This window comes from Ammospiza caudacuta, chromosome 1 (assembly GCF_027887145.1).
Source record: "Ammospiza caudacuta isolate bAmmCau1 chromosome 1, bAmmCau1.pri, whole genome shotgun sequence".
NCBI classification, from domain to species: domain Eukaryota; kingdom Metazoa; phylum Chordata; class Aves; order Passeriformes; family Passerellidae; genus Ammospiza; species Ammospiza caudacuta.
Window position 1 is genome coordinate 76,698,469 of NC_080593.1, and position 24,923 is coordinate 76,723,391.

Sequence of the window (24,923 nt, forward strand, 5' to 3'; positions counted from 1 at the left end):
GATTCTACGACTAGCCAGGTATCTGTATTAAGCAGCAAGACAGAAGATGCCCTGACTCTTATTCTCTTAAATATATAGATAAAAAATCACTATATGTAGGACTCCATATGTATGCAAGTCCTTGCATACTTTAAAATTTTTCTATTCCTAAATTAATGAGTTAATAATAAAAACATTAGCTATTGTTCAACTAGTTTTGCACACCTACCAATTTTTTTTAACAGACATTCCTAAGAGATTCTAATTTGAATCTTTGATGCAGGCTGTGAAGCTGAAATTTTCTCTCCAGCTCACAGAGCTCCCAATTCTCTGAGCATGAGAAAAGCACATTGCAAAGAAAATGTCCTATCCAACTTTTAGGCTCTCTCACATCTCAATGGGTAAAAGAGCTGGTCTCAAAGAAATCCAAGCAACTTTCAAGGCAATGCATCAATGGGATGTTGAATGCAATGCATGCTATGGAGCTACGAACTGATAGTCTAGAACATGTTTTAAGAGACCAATAACAGAAATTATTAGTCTATGTTCAACACAACTAGTTCAAATTACTACAAGATAGCCTCAATTATACTTTTTTTTTTTTCTTCAGAAAAAACAACTGTCTCTCTACCTCTCTGTTTTGGTGTTTTTCTCATCCTTCAGGGCTCCTCTGCCTCCTGAAGAGGAGCATTCCAGTCCCAAGCAACAAAAGTAGAGGAAGTTGTGGAAAGGCATCACTCTCCTCAGGTCTCTCCCAGCAGAGATTCTGTGTTTACCATCTATGAAAGGGATTTCCTCCTCCTCAGCCCTAAGCCTGTGTAGGTTTATTTGCATACCTTTGCTCAGAAACTCTTTGCAGCCTTCTCCAGGTACCCTGGGCAGCATGGCTAGTGCTTGCTGGTCCAGCCTCTGGGAAAACCCAGGCTGAGTTGGTCATGCAGCAATGACCTCCACTGTCACTGTATCATCGCAACTGGTATTGCACAGCCTCACTCACCCCAAAGACATAAAAGTCACCCCCCAACAGCCAGGACAGCCAGTGCTACCCCTACAGGTAGCACTGCCAGGGTCCTGGGGAATTAGTCAGATTATGCTAGTGATGGCAAAAATTTAACATTGGCTTTATGGGCAGATCTCATGCTTCCATTTTGCTCTTCAGAAGCACTAAAGATTTCCTGCAATCTCAGTGGTGTCATAACTTGATAAGAGCACTGTCTGCAGCTATTTCCTGTATGGCATCACAGCCAGCACAACTTTAAACTGTGCCTATTTCTTACTAAACATTTTCACCAAAACAAAATTCCTGGACTTATCACATTTACAGAAGCCTTGTGGAACAAAAGAGGAAATGTTTTCTTCTTTGAGGGAGACAGAGCAGAAGTCAATTTGTAGGAGTGCAGTTTCTATATTAGGCACATGATATCCTGAAATATGTCAAAAGCACTGTTCCTGTGTAATTTTTAATATTTTCAATACCTTCCTGAGCTATTTAAGAAGTATTTCTTTTTTATAGTTGAACATTCTAACACAAATGGATTTATATAGTGTAACTAGTGTTTTCAAGTGTTTTAAGAGACTATTTTAGTATTGGAGGGCATTGAAAAAAAACCCAAGTGTCACTGAATTTTTGTGACACAAATAATTTTTGACAAGTTTAGGGACTCAAAGCTGCTTTTTGGTTCCAGTATCAGGTACAAAATATATTCCCAGGAGCTTAAACTAATGTTCTCAGACCTTACAGTAAATGCAATAATCTTTTATCTCCGGGTAGCTTGTTGAAAGTTCATCTATGACTTCAGTACCTCTAAGCTCTCTGAACAACCATCACCACAAACCAAATTTGAAACTAGTTTGCAACAAATCTCAAATTACAATTTAAAAGATATCCCAACAAATAAACAAAAAACCAGCCCACATTAAGCTACATAGAAACTCTTACATAGAAACTCTTAGTACTAGGGAGGTGATAACTGAAGAATTGTAGGATGTTTCAAAGATGCTTTGTTTACAAACATCTTAGTAATGTGTTTTATAAGAAGAGTCTGGAAGTCTACAGCAAACATTTTACAAAACAGGTTTTGTAACACTGAATCTTTAATAAAAGATGCTCGACAGACACTGACCACAATTTTTAAATTACTTTTCAGTGTAGTCCATGGCAAGCTGCTGGCAGCGCCGGGGCCGTGCCGGGGCCGTGCCGGCGCTGCCCGGGCCGGCCCCAGGCGGTGCCAGCGGCTGCAGCGGCCCCAGCGCAGGGCACGGCTGAGCCCCTGAGCCCCGGGGAAAGCCTGGGTAAGGGAGGGCAAAACGCCGCCCGGCAGCCGGGGCTGAGCCAGGGGAAGCGAGCGAGAAACAGCCCTGCGAGCCCCGAGGGGACAGCGGGAGCAGGGCCGGGGGCAGGAGAGACCCGGCAGGGATGGCCCTGCGGCCTGCGAGAGAGCCCGGCCCGCCTGGGCCGGCACTGCGGCCCCGGGAATGGGCCGGGCTGGAGCGGGGAAATGTGAGAAGGAAGAAATAGCAGAGAGAAGCTGCGATGGACTGAACGCAGCCTCCAACTTCCCACAACCCCTGCGCTGCTCACTGGAGGGGAAGAGGTAGAGGAGCCAGAAATGTACGATTAAGGCAGAATTTGGGAAGACAGGAGTACAGTGGGCTAAGGTGTTGATTTGTTTTGTTTTTTTGCCTTTTTTTTTTTTTTTTGTCTTTGTTTCACACGATGCAGCTGTATTTTAATGGAAAATACTTTTTTTCCCCCAAATTGAGTCTGTTTTATCAGTGATGGTAAGCAGCGAGTTTCCTGTCTTTATCTTGGCATGTCACTTTGTCAATCCTCTGTCTGGCAGAGGAGGGGGACTGAGAGTGCTGTTAGCTGGGATCTTGCTGGTGGCCAAGGTTAACCCACCACATCAACAAAGCTGATGGGCAGCAATGTTTTTGCACACTAAACAGTACATTGCAGTCAGTTCTCATAGTTTGGGCTGCCACAATCACACAGAAATTGTATAAATCTAGGTAATATGAACTCTGACCTTTTTTCCTCTCTGATCTCATGAAAAATTTTAGCATTGGTAATAATTCAAAGCTGATATATAACATATCTAATTCAGATACTCTATAAGGCAATGGCTTAAGGGCTATGAGACTGGAAACTTTAAAGTGTTCTCAGCATTAGCAAGCAATTTCCAGGAGGCTATTTCTAGGGAATTTAACAACCATAAGAGAAACTACTTTGATTTTAATGAATCATTTATTCAAGTAAAACCAGACAGCAACAACACAACCTGAAGAAAGAGTAGGGTAAGTGGTGTCCAAGCAAAAGGAATGAAAATCCTTTATCATCTGTGACACTATAAGGCTTAGAAAACCATCAGAGAAGTAGATTTCCTTTCTTCTTGAAAAAAAATACTAGAAGTAAAGCTATGCAGCAGTAAATGAATATCTAAAGATAGAGCAGGGGAAGAAGACTGCAGGGTGGAAACTATCCTATATGATGCATATACATCTACACACAGAATAGTTGAAACACATCTGTAAAAGATAACTTACCTACTTGCTTAATATTAAAAACCTGGAAAGCCTGGAAACTTTCTAGCCTTTTAATTATCTTGCAATTTTTTAAAGATCAACTCTGCACTTCATAACAATAAAATTCCAAAAGAATTAGGCAAGTAACTCCGTGAATTGAGTTACTTGCCTAACATAATCTGTAGATTGACTTGAGTTTTAAACACAGCTTGTCAATATTCAAAATTTTATAATGGATTATAATGCTTTTAAATTAACTTTTTCTGTGGACAATACAGTAATCACTGTATTTACTCATTGGCTAAACAATAATTTTATGCTATTAGTTATGTTAGCTCCATTCTTAAAAAGGAGGGAAACACATGTGTCTGTTTACTCATAGCCCTTTCCACTTTATGTGCCTTGTGATTTCTACCTTAAAAAAATTCCATGTGCCAGAGTAAGAGAAAAAAGTCAGTTATGTAACTCAGATTATAGCCATTCACTTAATAAAAAAAGACACAATGTGATTAAGGAAATGGATACTTTTTTCCTCAAAAAAAAAAAAAGCAAAGAAATAAAACCAAAAAGCATTACGCCTCAAAAAAACCCCAAACAAACCAACAAACAAACCAAAATTAAACAAGCAATAGAACCCCAACCCTCTGCCTCCCCCCCAAAAAAAAAATTTGGCAACAATAAATAGCTGTAGACTGGAGTGTTGGATAGCTTAAAATGTCACTAGGAAACAGAGTCTATTATAATTTTCTACATGTACTTCTTTGCAAAATACAATTGCCCTATCACTGGTGCCAAAGGGAAGTTTTCAAAAAAGAACATAAATCAGCTGTATTGGAAATAGAAAGGCTTGAAAAGAAATATCACAAAGATCATTGCCTGTGACTTAGGAAACAAGCAATAATTTTAGAGTATTTTTAAACACTTGGAACAGTAAATGAAAAGACGTTTTGAAGACTGCTGATGGGAATTCATCAAAATGAATTCCTAAGTTACGTAATCCACATCTATTCCTCCTGATTTGAAAACACTGCAAGGAAGGGACTTAGGAAAAGACTGCATCTTCAAAAGAGGAAGGAAATGCTGAAGGCAGCAAGTATGGAACTCTGTCAGGCTCTTTCAAGTTTTAGTATCTCACATGCATGGGAGATAATTTAGCAAAGAACATATAGCTTATTGCTCATAAAAAATGTGTCACAAACAGAAACAACTCCAAAGATTCCAAGCCTATAAACAGCCTCTAATTTTGTAATGGGCTATTTCTAATTTTGTAACGGGTATAAAGAAAAGTAGTGATTAAAAATGCATGTTTGAGCTGCTGAGACATACTTCAGCAGTGATATTTGGACTAATCTCCAGAGGAAGAAAGCTGGTATTTGCTTTTGATCTTGAACAAGTCAAGTCATCGTTTTTCCATTTTAATTAATCACTTGCATGTATTTGATTTTCTATCTTGAAAATTATGTTTGGATTAATTGCTACAAAGCACTAGAAGTATTTACATTAAGATTCAAGAGAACATTATGAAAGATGATATTAGATATCAAAATACTTATAGAATCAAATTTTAATCTCTTTAAGCCTCTGAAAAATGTAACAAGTTATATCTGAATCTTTGCTATTTCAAAATGCAAGCATATTGTAATTAAAGAAATGTACTAACAAGTCTGAGAAACTAAGATCTAGACTAAGTTTTTGAATAGAACTAGACATTATTCCTATTTTGCTTAATCTTACCAGTGTAAATGAAGACTTCTTATAACTCTTATCCTCACCTTCTCCTATCACTTCTCCCTGCTAGAAAGTTAAGATTAAAGAAAGGACTTTTTTCACCTCTATGAATGTTTAGATTTTTTTTTCCAGAAAAACCAAAATTAAAAAAAAAAATTTGTTACAAAGTAAACAAACTTATTTATTTATTTATTTTCCCTCAGTAATTACATTTGAACAAGTCACATTCTTATCAGCTCTAGGTTTTCCCTTTGAGTAGAAAAACACAAATATATTATTCATAGTGGATATTTCTTAAATATCTTTTGATTCTGAGACCTAGTGACTTGCTGTCTTCTGATATCTGCTGAGGCCTAGTGTTGTGAATGTCTCTGCTGAACTGCCTCCTTCTTTAAGTCCTTCAGACCTGTCCAGTGCTGAAGGAGAAACAGAATCTTCATCATCCCAGCTACAGGGAAGCCCTGCAACACACACAGCTTACTGTTTATTCACTGACCACTGTCTCTGTCCCTGGGATTGCACCAAACTCTTTGTGCAGAGTATTCAAATGCAGGATGCTAGCAGATATTTATCTCACATTCATGGTGCTATGCTGAAGCAATGAGAACCAGACCCCTAATATAGAACATCTCCACTAAGACTTCTAGCTCAGAATAGTGTGGATGTTCTTTTCCTCCACACATTCTATGTAATTTACTCCTGACATTAAAGAATTATTTAGAGGACGGATTTGCTCTTACTTTTCAGCTACACTACAAACCCAAAGTACAAGCCTTTGTCAGGCAACTGAGCACTCCTTAAGGATACAGTTATTTTAGGCACTGAATTGACTTCCGTACAGCCACACAGTGTAAAAACCCTAAAAGAAAGCAGAAAAGCAGTCCCAAATTTTGCAGAGAACATCAATTTAGGTGAGAGCTTTGATCAGCTGGAGAGCAGGAAGGCTCTGCAGAGGGATCAAGACACACGAGATTGATGGCTCAAGTCACACTGTGTAAGGTTTAGCAAAGTCCGTGATCTCTTTTTCTTTGAAGTTCTATTCCCTTTACTAAGGTCATGAATTAAGACAGATGGAAAATATAAATCCATTTATTCACTACTGGAGTGAGAGTCCCCATACTCTGCATCAACAAATGCATACTTCCATCTGAGATTATGTATGCTATTGAGTACAGGGATTGCATCCTCACACAACTCATTTACCCAGACGTTTGATACCCATGCAGACACACCCTGACTTGAGTGTTCATGTAGGAGGATAGAACATAAGTAAATAAAGGTAGTGTAGAAAGTAATCTTACCCCCTAAAGAGTTGCAGCTGAGCCAATTATTAAGGATTAGGAGCAGGCCTGATGTTAAGAGACTGCAGCTGTGGCCAATAAGAAGAGTGTTATAAAAGAGTGGATTGGTTGATTGAGGGGAACTGGAGTCAGTTGGCTACTACAGGGACAAGGAAGAGTCAGTGCCGAGTCAATGCCTAGAGGAGTTGCCTACAAGAAACATGTAGGAGATAACAAAACTCTAGAAATATGGAACCCCTGCAATGTATTGACAATAGAACCCTTGCGATATAATGACAACATGTTCACACTTCATAGTGAACACCCTGATCTGTGCTGGGAGAATTCAGCAGCCTGGAAAAGCATCCCAGACATTCTGCCTATACTGAAGTCATCCAGCCAAAACCTAAGAAATTAGAGATCACCTTTGGAAAATGTGGCCTTAGACTTAAAGCTTGATGTTTGATTCTAAAGAAAGACCTGCGCTAGGTGGCATGCTATGCCTTTTGATGGCTTTCATATCACTTATGATTTTTTTTCTTTTTTTTTAGTATCCATGCCATGTCCCTCATATCTTCCCCTCCAAGTTGTGTCTTCCTCGATTTTTCCCCTGCTTTTGCGACATCTGTGAAGTTTAGTTTTGGTCTCTTTTGGTCCGTTGCACTGCACCTCATTTCCTCCCAGACCACTTTCTTGTAGTCACTAAATCTCCAGATTTTCTGGGTCGTTTTTTTTTTTTTTCAATTGCATTTCATTTGATCATATCTCCTTTCCAGAGTCTTTCTTTTCTGTTTCACAAGATCCCGTTTCCCTTCCCGAAAGGAAAAGAAATTTCTTTTCGGGCAGGGAATCGAAATATTGCGATTTCAATGGGGATCAATTGTGCAAGCTTTGATGCATGTCCCTGCACTTGATGGCATGCCATTCCTTTTGATGGCTTTCATATTACTTACGTTTTTTTTTTTTTTTTTTTTTAAAGTATCCATGCTGTGTCCCTCATATCTTCCCCTTCAAGTTGCGTCTTCTGCCCTGATTTTTTCCCCACTTTTCCAACATCTGTGAGGTTAGTTTTTGCCTCTTTTGCTTCTTTGCACTCCACCTGATGTAACCCCTGTCCATTTTCTTGTAGTCACTAAATTCCCCAATTTCTTTTTTTCTTCTTCAATTTTATTTCCCATGGTGGTATCTCCATTCCAGAGTGTTCCTAATTCCTTCTTACTTATTTTGGCCTTCAAGGGGGATCAGTTTGCGCAAGCTGTGGTGCATGTCCCTGCACTTGATGGTATGCCATGCTTTTTCATGGCTTTCATATAACCTACGATTTTTCCTTTTTTTTTTTTAAATCCATGTCATGTCCCTCATATCTTCCCCTCCAAGTTTTGTCTTTCTCTTTGTTTTTTCCCTGCTTTTCCAACATCTGTGAAGTTAATTTTGGCCTCTTTTGGTCCTTTGTATATGCTCCTCATTTCCTCCCAGACCACTTTCTTGTAGTCATTAAATCTCTGGATTTTCTGGTTTGTTTTTTTTTTTTTTCAATTGCATTTCATTTGATCCTATCTCCTTTCCAGAGTCTTTCTTTTCTCTTTCACTCAGTCATTAAGTTTCAAAAAAAAAAAAGATTAAAAAGGGTATGTAACTATCCATATAAAAAATTTGGAGTTCTGTATTCCAGTAAACGTGACTCAAGGCTCTCCAGACTGAGGCAGGACTTTGTAATACTGTTTGTTGGATGCTGGTCCTGTTTTCCAGTCCATCAGAAAAAATTGTGAATTGCAGTAACAGACCAAAATAGACCTCCAAGCTGAGAAGAAAAAAAGTGGTGATAATGAGATCCTGCTTTTCCTACTGGCCAAGGAAAGGAAAAATCCCTACTATGAACATCACACTGGTTCTGGCATGGACCTGTGTTATTTCTCCATGCTTCTCCTCAAGGTGCTCTGAATGAGTACCTTCTAAATGACCAGCATGAAAAAACAGAGGGGTACTTCCAGGTTTAACATAACAGCAACAAAGAAAAAAACACATAAAAAACCCCTGTATTATTATCCTGTCCTTCCTGTATTGAATAGATAATTTGGACTATTGGACTGTTAAAAAATAAACTGACTACTATAAATTACTGGCTTTACATTGGCTCTACCCTTTTGACCATAAGATGATTTTGAGTGGGATGGTTCTTAACAATGAAAACTGCTGCGTGAGCATTGCTGTGACCAGTATACTTCCACAAAGGTCAAGACGTGCAGAACAGGGGATGTAGCAGTTTTATAATATTGGCTTAAGGTTGATATTGTAGATGTGCATTAGAACTCATCCTCATGCAAATAAATATTTCTCCAAATATGTCGGTTTCTTGGCTGTTTAAATGACCTGGAAAGGCCCGGGGTGGACTTGGACAGCCCGCGCTTCAAAGGACGAGAAGAGGCTTCAGGTTTTTTCTCGGTCTCTGTGTTCATTAGTTGTTTATCTAAAAGATTTTCTCTCAGCCCGACAGAGGTCTGCACAGCAGCCAGCCATGAGCACACTGCGAGCCCCCGGGGCGGTCACCTATCTTTATACTCAAAATTACGTATACAATATTTACCAATTTTTCCCAATGCCTTTTACCCTTATTAACCAGTGCACTTTTAGTAATAACCAATCCCAAAGTGCCAACATCACCACAGAAGATGGAGGCCAAGAAGAAGAAGAAGAAGGACAGGACACGCCCCAATTCCTCCATCTTACTTCTTTAGACCCCCCTGTACAGAAATCCTAAACCCTGTGTCTCACACTCTAATTAACTTATCCCTTCACCATTTACCCCAGTGAAATCCTCCCATCCTCATACAGGTGTCGTCTCCCATGCAGGATCAAAGTCCAGCCACCAGACACTTCTGGCAATATTCCAGGACTCCCGAGCCCCCTAAGGGTGGTCTCGGTGACTCTGCACATCAGTCCTGAGGTGCTGAGATCCCACATCTCCCCCTTCTGTTTGCACCAAGAAGACCTCTTTTGCCATCTGATTCATGGCACATTTTAAACATGCAAATATGCATGGGACAACAAGTATGAGGACTAGGAGAACTATCAGTACATAGAACCCTACCTTTAAAATTCCTCTCCAAATGGGAGAGATGTCAAAGAATTCTACCATTGCTTATTGCAATGAATGAAAGAATGATGCACATAAGCATCATGAAACTCATTACTTCGCTTTTATGTGAAATCCCCAAAGTCCTTAGTTTCTTTTTATTTCTCTTCTGAATCGCTCTTTCCAGTCTGAGTCTCAACTTCTGTCTGAGTACACGTCTCTTTGTTTCTTGGATCAGCGTTCTCGTGTTCTCGCGTTCAAAATGGCTTCATGTGTCGCGCTGACACCCACTTCAGACCTCGATCTGTGGAAACACAAGCGAAACCCTTGCCCCCCACTAGGTGGCGCTGTCACTGGCCTCCCCAGCTCGGATGACGGAATGAGCTCGACTGCTCTTCCTCTTCCGGTGACTACCATGTCTGAGACCGAGTCTGCCTGGCTTTTAATTCAGCTGAAAATGGAGCTCGAACACCAGAACGTCTCCCTTGAAGGGATGAGCCTTGGACTCCAAGGGTTTTGAATAAAGGCACCAAGTCTGGAGAGGGTGTGGAGTCCCGGGACGTAGAATCCCGAGCACGGCCCCTCCTCGCCCGAGACGTCACAGGGGAACTGGCCCGCCCCCGCCCGCGTTCTGCTCTCCGTGCATGCGTGCTCTCCGAGCCGCTCCCTGTCTCTCCCGAGCTGACGTCACTCTCTCCCCCTTGCTCCACCTCCGAGGTCTCCTCCCCTCGGTCTGTCCCTGACTCTGTCTCCTCCTCCTCTGACGCTGTGACCACTTCTCCAACCGGTGTGCACAGCCCGCCCCCCGCCGGCCCCCGGGCCCACTCCGCAATCCGAGCCGACCTCCGCACCGGGTCTGACTTCACAACCGCGCGCCTCCTGCGTCTCCCTACGGTGGCCCTTTGGGGCTGCGCAGCTTCCCCCAATTCGCCACCCGTGTCTAACGCCCCCGTGCTGGTTTGTGACTCCCCCCCCGGGTCTTTGCGAGTCCTGCCTTTCACGCGCATCTCTGCTACCCTGCCGGCCGGGGCGGCCGCCGCCCCCGGCGTTGCGCTGACAAAAGCCACACCGGAACTCATGTCTCCTGTTATCTCTTTACCCGCGCCTCCCGCCTGCACCGCCGCAGCCTGGCCGCCCTGCTCTGCCGCCGTGCCGCCGCGAGAAAGCGCCCCTCCCGATCCCTTTTCCCCCCCCTGCATCCCCCCTTTCCGATCCTGACTCCCCTGTACTCTCCGGGGTTCCAGGATGCTTTAGGAGTTTCCTGGGGTTTCTGGGTCTTGGGACCGGAGGCTTTAATACTATTTCCTGCTCTCTTTCCTCAAGAGCCCTTTCCCCCTGGCTACTTGAGGCCAGAGCTAATTTTTTCTCAGAGCTTTGCTCCCCCCCTCCTTCTGAGGGTCCCGCAAATTTTCGTTGCTCTTCCAGTCTTTTCGACTGCACCGAAATGCCTTCTAGCATTATTCTTGCTGGCGAGAGCAGCTTTAACGCTGTCTCATCTTTTTTCGTTGCTAAGAGATATAAATGTCTGTTAATTTCCTGCCAAAACCCCACTTCGAATAGCAGGCATGTTTCTGCAAGTGGATAATTGAGCCTCACCCACAATAATAACTGTTTTAATTCCTTCTTTGGGATCCCTTCCGTGTATGATTCAGCCACGCCTTGTAAGGCGGACAGAATTTCCCGCTGTTCCTGGGAGAGTGTGCCCCCCATGTTCTTATTTTTGGCCTTCTCACCAAATCTGTTGTCAGAGCTGTCCGAAGGCTCCCAGTCTCCGTCCAGCAGAGATCCAGAGGCGCCTTTCTGGTTCCAATCCGGACTGCTCTGCTACGAACTTTCTTCGGCAGAAGCTGAGAGATGGAATTCTCAGTGACTGCTGTTTTTTGCAGACTCTTCTGGCCGTTTTTTTTTTTTTTTTCTTCTTTCTTCAGGCTTCTCTCCTCAGGAGTTATCAGTGCTCTCCTGGGAACTCGTCCTAGGCCAGAGCTGCCCTCTTGGCTCTTCAGCTCTTCAGCTCTTCAGGGCTGATCCCCCCCCGAAAGGGTTGGTGGGGAGTAGCCCACGCAGCGAACGCCACTTGTCGGTTTCTCGGCTGTTTAAATGACCTGGAAAGGCCCGGGGCCCTTGGGCAGCCCGCGCTTCAAAGGACGAGAAGAGGCTTCAGGTTTTTTCTCAGTCTCCATGTTTATTAGTTGTTTATCTAAAAGATTTTCTCTCGGCCCGACAGAGGTCTGCACAGCAGCCAGCCATGAGCACACTGCGAGCCCCCGGGGCGGTCACCTATCTTTACACTCAAAATTATGTATACAATATTTATCAATTTTCCCCAATGCCTTTTACCCTTATTAACCAGTGCACTTTTAGTAATAACCAATCCCAAAGTGCCAACATCACCACAGAAGATGGAGGCCAAGAAGAATAAGAAGGACAGGACACGCCCCAATTCCTCCATCTTACTTCTTTAGACCCCCCTGTACAGAAATCCTAAACCCTGTGTGTTTCACTCTAATTAACTTATCCCTTCACCATTTACCCCAGTGAAATCCTCCCATCCTCATACAGGTGTCGTCTCCCATGTAGGATCAAAGTCCAGCCACCAGACACTTCTGGCAACATTCCAGGACTCCCGAGCCCCCCAAGGGTGGTCTCGGTCCCTCTGGACCTCAGTCCTGAGGTGCTGAGATCCCACACAAATACTTCAAATTACCCTTGTATCTGCTTCCTTACCAAGGTGATACCTTTCCAAAACATTATTAGCCTCCTTTCATGCAGCCTCCATTGCTTTATTTGTCCCATATTGCCATATTTGAATCAGGATTTCTCATCACAGCCATCCTGTGGAAATAAATGTTTAGTTTTGAATGTTACAATATTGAATTATCCATGTGAAAAACTCGGAATCTGCAACCACATCTAACCTAAGAAATATTCTTAGAGATACTCTTTGAAAACAGTACATTAAAATGTTCCTATGCAGCTTACTAAGCTTGAAAACAGCAATTATTTTTGTATTTAGAATAAGCTGTGATTGTAAATAATGATAAAAGCACAGTCAGGTAAGAAAAACTTCCTTTCCCTGATTGCTTAATTAATTTATACATAATACCTCTTGGGCAAACAGTGCTAGGAAAATGTTCAAAATCTCATTTTTCCATGTGAGAACTAATTTAAAATAACATATTGTCAAGTTAATATATTAGTGTTCTGATTTTTAGAATGGTATCACACCTATGCCTCCCAAAGTGTTAGAATCTCCATCTCACGAAAGTTTAAAAAAAAGACTATTACTTTCTAGTCTTCCCTCAACCTATGAATGATTGAATAAGAGCATATTTTGCAACCTTTTCAGGCAATTCACAGGCAATAATTTTTTTTTCATCTCAGTTGTTTATTGCAAACCCTTTTACTTTCCTCCCTTCCTCCCCCTTAAATTTCAGATTCCATTTCAGAACAGGGAGCATAGGAGACTTAGGTGTGTAGCAAAATACATCTATGATAGAGAATACCTTGTGTTGAGGAAAGCACAGTAGAAAGAAAGCTGTAAGTCTGTTCTGCTGAATTTTAGATAACCCGAGCAATGAAGTTCTCAACACAGGCTTATCAAAGTTTTTTACTTTTGTATTATTGTTTTCTAAAGTGAATTGCAAGGAAAGATGAGAAAAAGGGAAAGTTTGTGTATTGTGGCTGTGATACAAAAAGCACTTTTTGTTTGTCTATTTGTTTTAATCCATGACTTTAATCCATGAAATTTGACCTGCTAGATATAATGGTAAATTCTTTTGTTCAGCAGAAATTTAATCTCCAAGGATAACCATGAAGCAGAGTACATATATCAAACAGACCAGTGGGGTCACAGTAGACATTTCTAGAATAGTAAAATTCAATTAGATTGAAATAATTTTATTAAACTAATTTTCAGGAGAAAATTATTCTAGTTCAGTTACATTTGTGTTATATTCCAAGGGAAACAAATCTTATTTATACAAGTTCAAAATTATGAAGTGCTGCAAAATTTTAATGCATATTTGATTTTCAGTAGGTAAAACTCTAAGAAGGATCTGGAAAATGAACTTTCCAATTCCTATAAATTTATTAAAAAAATAGATGGGGACTCTAAAAAATAAGAGGAAATTAATTGTTTTAATAAATTTTTTATAAAGTATTACTAGATGTTGTATCTGATGTTTGGAGCATTCAAAAGATCTCAAATGTTCCATCTTTTCAAAAAGGAAGACTTGTATAAAATGACTTGGACAGAGAGATAAAGAACTTAAAAACACTCCCATTCAGTTATTCAATTGTCTTTTGATTTCATTTAAATAGTTCAAAAGTTAAATTACATACAGATTTGGCGTTTTTTCTTGTGTGTGTATATCTCTGTGTGTGTGTTGCAAATTTGCAGTTCAGTTGAGAGCTGAATCTTCTGACCACATACTTAGGTGCCTTAATAACATGAGTTTCAGTCAAAATATTCTGAGAAGGAGAGAGTGAGAATGGCATTGCAAAATAAGGCTGAATGAAAGAGGCTAAACTAAAAAATAATAGAACACATTAAAAAGAGGCTATATCTGAAATTTCACCTTTATTTCAGTTGTGAATACAAACTGAATTAAGTGACTTCTTGAATCTGGGAATCATAGCCCTAATCTCTTCCTATAAATAGGAATATATATAAATATCTCTTCCTCTGCATCATCTGACTGATTAGACCTTTTCTTTCTAAACAGAAAAGTTCCATGGCTGGGAACTGATTCATCCGGTTTCTATGGTTTTGAAAGCCCGAGGATCAAATATGGGGGTTTTATATGATTAGTAGTCTGTCCAAAGAAGTGTCCATACCTCAAGCTGTGTAATGGAGTACAAGATGCACAAAATTGAAAAGCAAGAAAAGGCAAGGCATGATAATATCCCACTGTGTTGCACCTTAGTTATTTTGCCAGTGCTGTATTTTATCTGATAGCACTGTCTGATAGTTCTTTCTTGTAAACATGCTAACAGTCCACAATCTCGGGAGGAAGCAAGATCCTTTTCCCTTCCAAACTCTCTGCCATCTACTGAAACTAATGCAGGAAGGAAGGAAAAGGAAGGAAGTTCATGCACTTTTTATGCACGTTTTGTTTGTACACAAAAGAGCAAGTTTCTTAAGAGGAGAACAAAAAGATTCTAAATGTAAGAGGAGTGTCTTCGTCATTGGCTTTTCACTCACTAATAAAGTTGCTTTTGGTATTGATTTAGAAATTACTTGGAGAGCTAACATAGTGCTAGAGGAGCCTCTATATTTACTGCAATAAGGCATTGCAGTAATGATAATCACCCCTCATATGTCAGGAAACTTCAAAAAATTCTCTTCAAACTCCAATGTATCCTCCTCAAAGACATTTCAATATCTTTAACCATTTATATTTCAGTTCACGCTATGAAATACTTCTCACATATCTAGAACAAGAAAAATAATAATGAAGAAATAAGTTGTGCAGCTGGAAATAAAAGCTCATGATATGACTCAAAAATATGAGGAAAATCTGACCATATTATTTGGAAGAGTGCTTTTGATTTTCTGTCAACTTTGAGCAACATCAAGGATCTCTGAAGTTTTGCTCTTTAGGGATAAGAGGTAAGGAAGATGAAGTGATTTGTTTCTTTCATCCCCACATCAATTAATGACTATTTCTCAAAATACCAGAAGTTAAAACAAAAAAAAAACATTTCCTGAAAAATCTGCTGCTATGATGGCATCAGAGAGTAAAGTGAGTCATAACATGAAAAACTTCTACCTATCATCATACAGTAATGACAAAGTTGAAACTGTGAATAATGTAGAGTACATTTTTCCTTTAAAGAATCAGGATGGTAGCAATAAAATTGTTACTGCACTCTAACCTTTGAATCAAAACTCAAATTAATTCACCATCAGAAGTCTGTCAAGATCTTCCTGCATTTCTTGTAAGTCACAGAGCAGAGAAGCTTTGTCTCAGTCACAAATTCTTTTTTTGTTTTTTTCTGAAAGAGCTGCATTTTGTTTTCACATTTTCCCAGCAAGTACGTTTTGATACTTGGTATTTCATGTCAGGTTTCATCTGTATGTTGGCTCACAGATGATCCTGGCAGAATCTCATGTACTTCTTGTGAGAAAAGTGTTTTAAACAGTCCCTGTTCTTGCTTCGGTCTTTGAGTTGTAGCTTGGATTACCTGAAAATGTCTGTTGTTACACAGTGTTGTACTTAATGTCATACATAATCCTTCAATTAAAATACATCCCTCAAAAAGTTTGATATCCAGAAAAGGTCATTGGGCTGTTACAGGAAAAGCCAGTGCTTACCCAAACTCCAAAAAATCATCCTCGATTTGTAATAGAGGGCTTCTTTGCACAGATATTTTAGGCTTATTTTTGTCACTCCTGTATCACAGCCTCAAATCCTTAACAAGTTACTCTTGATGCAGAACAGCAGAGCAGGCTTTCTGTTGCAATATCCAAGCCAAGGGAACCTAGAGTTTCTATAGCTGTTTTCCAAACACTTTTTGTATTGATGACTAAGAGCATGAATTTTTCAATTCTTTTCAAAGAAGCAGGATCAGGTAAAGAGTAAACCTAGTCAGTAGACAGAGGAAGGTAATGGCATCCTTTGAGTATGCATCCTGTTACTCTTACTGAAAGACAGATTCCACCAAAAAAAAAAAAGATTAAAAATCTGAGGTGGAACACAAAAGAGCATTAAAAACACACAGATATGAGAAATTTATCCCCAAGCACTCTCTAACTCTTAAAACCAAAGGATGTAATCATACAGGTCTTTGCTGATAAAAATCCAGACATAAAATCCTGCTTCAGAGCTTAGTTAGAAGCAGATTTTTTCATGATTTAAAACATATTTGTTTTTGATAGAATTTCAAAACACATGAACCTGTAAAAGTCAAGAAAAATTAAGCACATGACTATAATAAAAAAATGTTTCAGAGAATGACAAAGTTTATTAAAAATACTTTTCCATTTTCTGCATTTTCTTATGGTGATGCCTGCTCTGCAGACTGAACTCTTGTACAGGGAACCTATGTGCCCCACTAATGGGTTAACACAACATACAACCTGGAAGTAGATCTACACCGACAGATCCAGCAGCCAATTGTAAGGCCTACAGTGAATGGCCTAATAGCTCAACCTTAATATTAGATACTGATATCCAGAATCTGATATTTTTGCCCTTTTATTTTTACTCTGTCAAAACAATGCAATTTCTCCTCTCAAACTTCACTACATGCTTATGCAACCTGGTTTCTACTTTAACTCCTATTTTCAAGATTTAAAGGTTAGAGGTTTTAAAGTCTCTGAAATTCTATAATGAAAATATTTAATTCCTGATCTCCTAAAATGCAGCAGATAAACAAATAGAGAATGGCAAAAACAGAGAAGCAGCAAAAAGATTGTGACAAACTCTCTTATGAAATAGGGCAACATGGTTATTATGGTGAATTCTCTCTATGTATACACTTCCAATACTATCCAGTTCATACCATCAATTATGTGACATGTCAAGCTAGGAGTTTCCAAAAGCTACTCCTTTGTTCAACTCCTCTTCAGAGTTTAGTCTACCAGTGATTAAGAAAGATCCTGATTACACCCTTGCAGGAAACCAGCTCACCTCAAGGATAAGATGCAAGGTTATGATCTATATCAAAAGCATCACAATCAAGTCTATAGCTGCTTTTATTGTTCTGAAAATGCATTCTTCCTGTTAAATGTCAGGATTCTGTAAAAAGATTCCATCCCATGCAGGGCCAAAGAACGATGTGGCTCCACCAAGAAAAGGCCTTCACTACTGTGAAAAATCATGGTGTTACACTGAAATCTTTGTGAGTGCTCTAATCTTGCACCAAGAGAAGACTGTTGTTCCCTCCTATGGATAAATACTTTAGTATTTAACTGCGTTGGGGATAAATGGATGAATGTTTATTTACAGATATTTTGCAGCACTCACAGAATATGTTATTTCCTACTTCCAACTCTCATTCAAGCATTCAGCACAAGCTCCTCTTCAGCTGCAGGTGCCACTTGGCAAGGAGTACTTCACGCCTCAATAGCAAGTTATAACAAAAGTGCCAGCAGTCTTCATATAGCCATTTTCCTTCCTAATTGATTCAGAAACCGCTCTTTGTTGAACAAATAGCTGACCTGTCTCCACTTCATGTGTATTGAATACAGACCTGGCAGTTCGCTCCAAACACTATGTGCAGAGCCAGCCCCAAATTTCTTCCAAAATAATTATGCTTTTAATAACATTAGATAATGTCAAATTTCTGATTAACATGAGAACAGAGGGAAGGAAAAACGTTTAATATCGCCTCCTTTATATGTTGAACATTTATTCAGATGCTATTCTAAAATTTTAAGATGATGCCTGATTTAAAACTTCATACAGTACAATTTAGCAAACAACTTAGGAAGTCAGGCATTTGGCCAGCCATAGCCACAGGCAAATACTTGATCTTTAATTGCAATTATGGCATTTTCATGGACATAATTGTATACATACACATATCACTGAAAATCATTCACATTACCTCAGATCTTACAAATTAGGCTCACTGATGTCTCACCATTAAAGTAGATGTTCTAACAAAAACTCAGCAGAGTCAAGAGATTTAAAAGATTTCTGCTGTGTGGGGTTTACAGTAAGATAAAATCCCCTTAAAGAATGAAAAAGCACTATGCCATTAGTGATGATGCATCTCAAATGAGATTTAAGTGCAAGTCTTTCAGATCCTTTTGTTGCTAAAACCCCCATGTCATCACTCTCAGGAGTTGTAAAGCTTCAGTTCCCTGCACAAACTCCCTCTATTCAATTCATTTACATTTGAATAAATTTTCCTCTGCTTTTCAATTACATGTAACACTCATTGCTTTTCTTAAAAGCCTTTATAATGTTGCAGTCAGCAATTGCTCCACTGCATTGTCAGAGACAGCTGTCCTACAGAGGTAAATGAAATGGTATTTGCCTGTAACAGCATTAGGATCATTTGGGAGGCAAAGTGCTAAAATGCACTGCTACCCTTCCCTTATAATTTATGAGAGACATATTTTCACATTTACACTACTTCAAATCATATTCCTTACTCATTTACCATTGTAAATTCAACTTGCATATTTAAAGGGAAAAATGTGCAGAGCACAATACAGTCTTTACTAAATGCAACATGGAAATTAATAATTACAATTCTCATTAATTTTCAGAATTTGCTATACTAGAAAACAAAAAACAACTGTATCTGGAAATACTATTTTACTCCATGTTTAGCAAAAATGTCTGCACTAATTTTCTGAGCCATTTAAATTCAATATATTCTACTCAGTCTTACTTCATGGTGAAGGAAAAAACTAATTTATAAGAAGCGAAAGAAGCAATGATTATTTCCAACAGTTCTCTCGGAGGCAGTATCATCTGAGTAGATCAGTGATCTTGTGGCTGAGGTAAACTAGTGGCACATGCTACCTGAGGAGAATACCTGAGTGACAGTCCTCCACTTGCCCTGGAGTCAGATATTGGCATTAGCATTGCCGGGAATTTCTGTCTGATATGGATGTCATCTCATGAACTTCTGGTAATTGGCAGGAAAATTTGTCCAGCTGGATGTTCTGTTCTTACATTTTTAATGTGGGAAATGTTAAATTATCTGAGAAAAGTGAAGACAATTTACATACAATAAATGAGAGTTAGCTGTGTTGCTCTCTGACTTAACTCATCTTTGTAACACTTGGGCAATAAATCACCCTGTGGAAAGTGAGCCTTTCTTCCTAAACTGCAAATACTTTTGGAATGACTAACATTGTCTTGGGTTTGGCCTTTCTGCTTATACAGCTACATAAATTCCTTCAAATTTATGAAGAGAAATTTCTGTTGCCAAAATCAGAAGGATCACTTAGCAGCACTATTTTTCCCAGACTCCAAAAGGAGCCACTACTGATCAACTCAGATGTGGACAACTAACATTTCTTCTGGTGATTCCCACCATAGGAATCAATATTCTCTAATTTATTTAAGCATTGACTTCTATCATTTATTTCCAGTTTCTGATTATCAGACAACTGGATATATTAAAAAGGGAGTGCTTAACTTGGACATGTTTGTGTTTTGCTTGCACATCATCATCTCAACTGTATTCCCAGAGAAGCAGTAACTGTTCTTAACACTTTCCAAAAGTACTCATATATTGTCTCTCAATGGAGCTATGTCTTTATTTTCTCAAATACCTCAAGAACCAGATAATATTTTTGATAGGTCATGACCAATACTCCGAATGGAGAATTCATACAGTTCCTGGTCTTAATAATGAACGGATACAGGGCAGCTAACATACCTTCTGTATTGCTCTGTTCTCACAGACTATGGAGAAAAAGTACTGGGGTTTGGCCTAAATATCTTTTCATCCCCTTTTCCCAGCAAAATTCCAATACATATATAACCAATTATATTGTAACTATTGAAGGTAGCTGTTTGTATCTAAAATTCTGCATTAAGCCAGCAAGTGTTTTACAGAACAATCTTCTTAAAATAAAAATCAAATTTGTTTCATTTTTAGCTATAATTAGCTAAGAAAACTGGAGGTTCACCTATGACTGTAAAGTTTTGTAGTAATATGCAAGTTCATCAGCTCTTCTGGGTCATTTTCTTGGTTATAACAAATAGATAAACAGCAAAACTATGTCAGAGATATTTAATTCCCAAATATGGAGAGAGGAATTCCCAGGAATTTCCATGACAGATCATAGTCATGCCTTGTGTCTTTCTCATGGCAATTTCTCAGACATTCACAGATCTTAGTCAGCAAGTCATTTACCTGTGTTCTGACTTTTTGACCAAGTGGACCCTACCACTTGGGTGGGTCATTTTTCTTTATCTTATTCAAATTTTCAAAATGAATTCTCACAGTGAGTTATTTATGACTCCTGTCAGCTCAAGTAAAATTAAAAAAAAAAATAAATCTACGGATTCAGTAGACATTCTCTTTGGAGTAAATCAGAGCTACTTTAACATGATAAAGATTGTCAGGAAATTTGTTAGACTCAATTTTTCCACCAAAAATTAGTCAAAACAAAAGTGTACTTCTGCATATTCAACCAGGACATCCCATTGTGTGTTGCCACAAAGGCACTCAGAGTATGGTGGCTGCAGCATCAGAACCTCACCACTCAATGAAATAATTTTCCAGCTTTACTGTGCTGGATGGGGATGGTGGGTGGACATCAATTTCTGCTTCAAGAGAAGTACACCCTCTCTGAACTGACCACATTCACCAAAACCAAGATCTCCTGTCCATTTGTGATTGGTACCATAGGCTCAGGAAAACAAGACTCCAGATGGTTGATGTGTCCACATCTTGGCTGGTGGCCTGGCCTTTACATTTAGTAGGCCTTTGGCTCATCCTTCTGCACCAGGCTGGATATATCAACAGATATATTCCCTCCCACCAAAGAGTTACTATATTTCAATGGTTTGCTTTCTACCTCAGGAGGTCACCAATAGCCTCATCATTTCTAGCACTCCAAGCCCATCTCTGATTTTCTGTAGGTAACTTACCTAGGTTAGTACCACATTCCATTCTGCCCCATATGGGCATCATAGGTGTAGAGCCATGATTTTGTCTGTCCTTTTTTGTTACTTTTCTGTGCCTACCCAGACCATTATTACAGGAGGGCAGATGAAAGCTGTATATTTTGGGTGAGCTACACACACACATTCTGTCCAAATGCACTTGGTTCTTTTTCATAGCACATACCTGTCATCTGATGAATTTCAGCTGGGCAGATGTGGCCAAGCCCTTGCCTACCTGAGTGATGCTTTCGAGTATACTTTATCCCAAAACACTCATTTGTGAGCTCCTAAAAAAAAAAAAAAAGAAAAAAAGAGATGAATTAATAAAGAATTGCACAGAGAAGCAGAGAACTGTACTACCAATCAAGTGCCTCTATAATGCATATGTATTCCGATGTCACCATTTAGAGGTCATTCCCTCTAAAGCATAAATAGTTCTATACCTGTTCAACCCTTGATAAAGGCAATCCACTAAACAGGAAAACCTGATTGACTCATGTTTTGCCTCACTGCCGTGAATATAATTCTTTCTGCCTTTAACTACCTTTCCTGGGAAGAAAAAATTCTGAAATTGGCAACTTCCAAACTCCTTTCTGAGATGGGAAGCATTACGGCATCTATATTTGGAGGTAATTTTTATTTAATTTGTAAGTTGAATGTGGAGAAGATGACTACATTTGCTGTGAAATAAACCAAAATAAATTTACCATACATTCAGTATAGATAATCTGCTCTATAAAATAGACTGCTTTTTTGCTTTTAATTTTGCCTTAGTTCTTACATTCTTCTATCCAAAAGTATCAAGAGACCTTGAATTTATGTGTATAATGTGAGGATTTGGTGAATGTCACCCACTTCCTTTCAGTGTGCTCAAACCAGTGAAATACTAATGAGGCAGGAAGTTATACCTAACAATATACATCAGACTGTATCAAATGAAGGTTAAAGAAATTATGAATAAAATATCTTTGAGTTTAATATTCTTCTAGTGTCCCTTGAAGCAAAAAGTGCCAAATATATTGAAATCTGCGTTGTTAACCAGCTGCCTCCTGGGACTCATGAAGTGCTCGTATTCTGCATGGGCTGCCATCACAAATCAATTGCCTTATATGGTATTTGGTCTTTACACCCTGTAAATTTAAAATATATCTGGCCCTATATGAAAAGCTATTTCTGTAATTCCAAGACATTTGTATTCCTGTGGAAAGTGCCAGTTCAATACAGAAAAGGACATGTATGCCATTATGCACCAGCTGTCTCATCTAGCTGTTTGCAATTGCAAAATATAAAAAAGGTTTTTATTAGACATGCAAAAATGAGATTAGAATCTGGATAGTTTTATGCTGAAAAGAGTCTTCCTAGTAACTGCAGAGCAGCTGTATACTTTTAAGGATTTCTATCCAGAGCACTGACTGGAGAGGTCATCTTTAGAGGTCTCTGCTTGCTTTGGAACATAAATGCTCTCTCTTCTGGTGTCTTTATGAGATATTTTGTGTATGGCCAGGAAAACAAAATGTGCTGAGAGAGAGTTATTGCACCAGGAGAAAAGAAAGATAGAAGGACAAGAAAAGACATAATATGCTACCCACTCCCATAACCTAAATTTCGCACCTGGCACCAACAAACATCAAGCTATGAACCCAAAGCCTTTTCCTTTTTTAAGCTGGGGTATGTGAGGCAGTATGTAAAACAGGTGTGTAGAAATTCAAAACAGATGTGAAAGGACTAAATGTCATTGAATTATAAATTATTAAAACATGATAGTGCAAATGTAAAATGCTAATACCAAACTTTATGTTTTAGTCTACTCTGTAGTGTCATATGGTTTTAGCATCTAGTCATTCTTCACTTTATTAGTGGTATTCATGATGTAATGAATGAAATCCCAATGATATAATAGCCAAATCCATAATTATTTGACGAGAGTATGTGGAGACCAAGCAGATGCTGTGCATTAATTTAGTATGTAGAAATAAACAATAGTTTCCAAATATGCTGCCATTCCAGAGGTCTAACAGAGTTGCAGATTAATAAATGGGCACTTGCATTTTGCTATCAGCTGCTGGCTGCTACCCCCTTTGAACAGTGACTGATGACCTATAGGACTTGATCACAAGAAGTGCAGTTACGATATTAGTCACTAATAGCAACTGTCATTTAAAATTAGAAAGACATGCTGCAAGATGATTTTTGACTCTTTTAATCACCAAGATTTTTATATGTTATTTTAATGTACTGAGGGTAGTATTTGTGTGGTATGTATTCAGTAAGACCTCCCTGAATTGACTGATTTCTTGAATGAAGCACTATAAAACAGCATGAATCTTATCAATTCTTTTCAAAGAGTAAGAAACCAGTCTCCTTCAGGTGAGGAAAAGCACACAATCTAGTGTAACCCATTCATGGGTTTCACCTGGTAAAATATTGAGAGAGTGAAAAGGCAAGTAAACAAAAAGATTTTATTGTAAAAAATTCAGCACTGAAGTAAGCTCAGAAAAAAGCTCAGAAGAAATGAAGTTTAACATGCACTGCAATGGAAAGTGCTGTTACATCAAAATAGATTGAATTTTGTTACATTAGTTATGGGTTATGCAGCTCCATGTTGAAATAAAAAAGTTAATATGGTATTATGAGTTTTTGGTCTTAAGAAGCACAGAAAAAAGTGTAATATATTGGTTTGAATAACTGATTAAAACATTTATACTTGTCCTGCAGTAGTGATTGTTCCCACCAATTACCCGAGGAAAATGGAGCAAGCACAGAAATTGACACAAAACTATCCACAATGAAGTCTACCACAATATGTTAAATAATTTTTATTAATGCAATAAATACCTTTGCTCATATATATATAAGGAAAGGTATTTATTGCATTGCTATACAAGGATACAGATACCTACCACCAAATATGCTTTGCTATACAAGAATACAGATACCTACCACCAAATATGCTTTGATATTCTATTATTGTGTTTGCACAAATTTGATATTATATCTATTTTTATATATATATTTACGTGCATCATTAGATGACCAGGATGAAAAAGAAAGCAGATAAAAAGCATTTTATAGAAATAACCACTACCAGACATACCTATCAGAACCATTATATAGTCTATCAAAAATATGCATTAGTTCAATATAAAATAAAACAAACACTGTGTCCCAAGAATTTTTTAACTGTGTCCCAAGAATATATTATAAACATCGTACTGCTTTGTGAAGAAAACTGCTGTTTAAGTCCATCAATATACTGTTCAAGATTTATGTCTCCTCTAGGTTAAGAATACTACTTATACCATATGATTATTGCATTTGATCTTCATTTAAGACTTTGAAAAAATTTTTCTTAGTGTCTTAGTACTCACAGCTAGTGATATCTTAGAAAGCTATTTAAACCACAAAATGTGGGGTTTTACTAAAGAAGAACTAAAGAGGTTTTTAGGAATTAAAGGAATTGAAACTACATAAACAAAAACCGCTGTCTTTCTCAAATAATTTCATCTTTCCATTCATTTCAATGCATTTTCCAATTGCAATGCAAATATCAATTATATCCTCAGCTGCCCTGTGGTATCAGCCCACACTGTATGCAAGGTATAATTTCAAAGCAGATTTTTCATTATTTCTCCTCTGTAGGTCTCTAATTTTGGAGGATTTCCTTCTTATATATTGACTCATTATTCACTGTATCATCTTTTCTCTAATGTCAGTAGAAATTTTGGCAACAATCACGCTGTTGAAATGTTCAGCCTA